We start from the raw sequence: 3,049 nt of genomic DNA on the forward strand, positions 1-3,049 counted from the left end.
CCGGCCTTCAGAACTACTCCTAGTAAGGTTCAAGACAGGGATGCCTAGTGGCCCCGGGGAGAGTTCCCAGAGAGGCACCCCGCACATCTCTTGGTTACCCCAAACCACCTAGGTCAAGGCTGCTCTAAATAAGGCTTTTCTCCCATTTACTGGCATCATTTCTCTTCAGGCAGGCAGTGTGGTGTAATGGAAAGATCACAGCTCTGAAGGGAGATAGATCTTAGTTCAGAACTCCACTCTGCAGTTTACCAGCTTTGTGACCTTGGACAAGTAACGTAATCTCTCTGAGCCTGTGAAATGGGTCCCATGAATGGTTATTTCGAGAATTGGATTAAACTAGGTAGCGTCTGTGTGTAGTAGGCACTAGATAAGTGGTAATTATTGCGACTGCAAAGGTGTTTGATGTGGTCATTGGTTTGCTCCTATGTGGGTTGACTCATATTTACTCACACCCTGCCAGGCCAGTCCATTTATGATAATATTCTGGGCTGGTAAGCCAGTCAGGAAATCAGTCTCACAGGCTCTGTTTGGCTCCCCTGAGATGGGTTCAGGGAATTGTTCCCTTCTTTCCCTAGTCGAAGGCAATATCTGGGCCTTTCCTCCACATCACCGCCCAGGCTTGACTTCTCTGGAGAGTCTTGGACCAGTCAGTTTGGAGTGGGGTATATGAGTCCTTCCCAGAAGATTTCTACTCTGACCTGTCCCAGGATGTAGGAGGTCCCAGAGGATAGGATATTCTTGGACTCCCAGAAACAGAATGGACGGATGGAAGTCTGCCTCCTTTGGAACCCTTGATTCCCAGATGTCAGTGACAAAGGGCATATCTTTGCTCCTAGGCCTGGCTTCAGGCCAGGAGAAGTCCCCCAAGGGCTAGGATAGGCTGCCACCTTGCTAGCATGGAGGGGAAATGATGATATGCGTTGTTCAGTCACCACTTGGGATTCCAAGGGCAGGAATTGAGTTTGTTTGGAACAGGGTATTTTTGAGTAGGTGTCTCCTGGCTGAAACCAAATGGGAAACCCTGCTGCCACCTGAGGAGGGCACCATAGGCCTCCTTATTCAACTTGGTGCTTTCTGGTGTTCAGCCATACATCTAGGCTGGTTTCAGATGGATCCTCTGAGAGGTGTTGGGTAAGCTAATTTCTTCCTTGTTGGAGCTTGGCCACAGATCTCTGAGGTTTCCTTGTCCATGGTGAGGAAGTGGCAGTGGGTAGTGAGAGGTCGGGAAGGCCAGCAGGAAGGAGAGGCTGGAGTCCTGGACAGCATCAAGGAGGCACTCCCTGAAGTGGCCCGGCAGGCCTGTGGGAAAGAGGCATATCTGACATAAGGGGTAGTTGAGGCTTGAATTTTCTATCCCATTTTTCTATCTTGGACTTCTTGGGGCAGCCTGGCCTTGTGCGGGTATTGTTACCCTTCTTTGGGGGACCAGGGGTGGGATAGGTGACATGTCCCTGGTGTGTGTGTGTGTGTGTGTGTGTGTGTGTGTGTGTGTGCATGCACGTGCGTGCAACTACCCCAACACTGTACTTCCCTCTAATCCAGGAGACCTGGCTCTCTCTGGTTTTTGTTCTGTTTTCCCCTCCGGTAGGACTGCTCCTAGGCCTCCTTTAGGCAGCCAGGACTTCTGGCTGGAATTTAAAGCACTCACCCAAGTGGTGCTTGGGCCCAGAGTGAGAACCTTTGTATGGGTGGGTGCTTGGAAATTGAAGGTTTGCCTGAAGGGCCATTTGGATTCTGAATTGCTAGGCAGGTGACTGTTGCTCTAGGGGAAGGTGGGTGAGAGGAGAGTGTTGGTATACTGGAGTAGATGCAGGGGAGCTTGGAAGGGTCTTGCTTCCTGCATCAGGTAGCCAACCTTTTTATCACCATCATGACGTAGTGAGTATTTGGCACATGGGAGTATGGGACTGAAGGCAGGATGAGGGAGCTTGTAGGTCCCAGGGAGAGCCAGGCAGGGAGATTTGTTGAACCTTTCCCAGCTATCTGTTGCATGCACAGCTCCTGCTCTAGGATTTCAGTTCTGCCATTTCCTGTCAGGTTGCTTGATGTTGCGCTTATTCTTATCTAGAACTTGATTCAGCAGGAAAGAAAGGTGCCTGGAGTTTGGGGTTTGAGCACCTTTCTGCCTGGATTACCTGCGCTGAGGGGAGTGCCCTACTGATGGGAGGCAAGAGGGCATGGGGAGCTTGTCTGGGCTTGAGCCATATCATTTTAGTTTGAGGGTTTTTTGTCGTTGTTGGGTTTGTTTGTTTGTTTGTTTTTGCCCCAGCTTCACTGAGTCCCATGTGTTTGCTACCTGCTTTGGGGGGGGGGGAAATATGTGTGCATGCATGTCTGAGTCCTCTGGCCCCTTTCTGTTTTTTTCTTTTTTAAAAAAAATTAATTATTTTATTTTTGACTGCATTGGGTCTTCGTTGCTACTCACAGGCTTTCTCTAGTTGGGGCAAGCAGGGGCTACTCTTCATTCCAGTGCACAGACTTCTTATTGCGGTGGCTTCTCTTGTTGCGGAGCATGGGCTCTAGGGCACGCGGGCTTCAGTAGTTGTGGCACGCGGGCTCAGTAGTTGTGGCTCGTGGGCTGTAGAGCACAGGCTCAGGAGTTGTGGTGCACGGGCTTAGTTGCGCCGCGGCATGTGGGATTTTCCCGGACCAGGGCTCGAACCCATTCCCCTGCATTGACAGGTGGATTCTTAACCACTGCGCCATCAGGGAAGTCCCTGGCCCCTTTTCTCAAAGTGTGTGTACAGAAGAGGCCAACAGCTTTTCTTCTCTTTTACGGTCCTCCTCCCCCGCTTCCATATGTATGCACATGTGCGTGAACAGTCGTAGCCTGGTGTAGTGCAAAGAGCCTTGGACTGGAGATCAGAAGACAGGGGTTCTAGTCTTGGCTCTCCCACTAACTCAGCATGTGATTCTGGAGAAATCATATTTCTTCTCTGGGCCTCAATTTCTCCATTCATTAAATGAGGGCACTGGTCTAGTTACTCGAGGTTCTTTTCACCACCCAAGCAGGAGCCAGGGTTCTGAGGAGGAAAGGACTGCATGGGGC

The 3,049-nt window shown here is 50.7% G+C and overlaps 1 protein-coding gene across 5 annotated transcripts in view; it reads left to right on the forward strand.

Moving 5' to 3' along the window:
- The window catches only part of KDM5C (lysine demethylase 5C), a 31,513-nt gene that overhangs the window by 694 nt on the left and 27,770 nt on the right, over positions 1-3,049 (forward strand). The gene's annotated exons all lie outside the window — the stretch shown is intronic.

The sequence above is a fragment of the Neophocaena asiaeorientalis genome, unplaced genomic scaffold (genome assembly GCF_003031525.2).
Source record: "Neophocaena asiaeorientalis asiaeorientalis breed wild unplaced genomic scaffold, Neophocaena_asiaeorientalis_V1.1 scaffold822, whole genome shotgun sequence".
Classification (NCBI taxonomy): domain Eukaryota; kingdom Metazoa; phylum Chordata; class Mammalia; order Artiodactyla; family Phocoenidae; genus Neophocaena; species Neophocaena asiaeorientalis.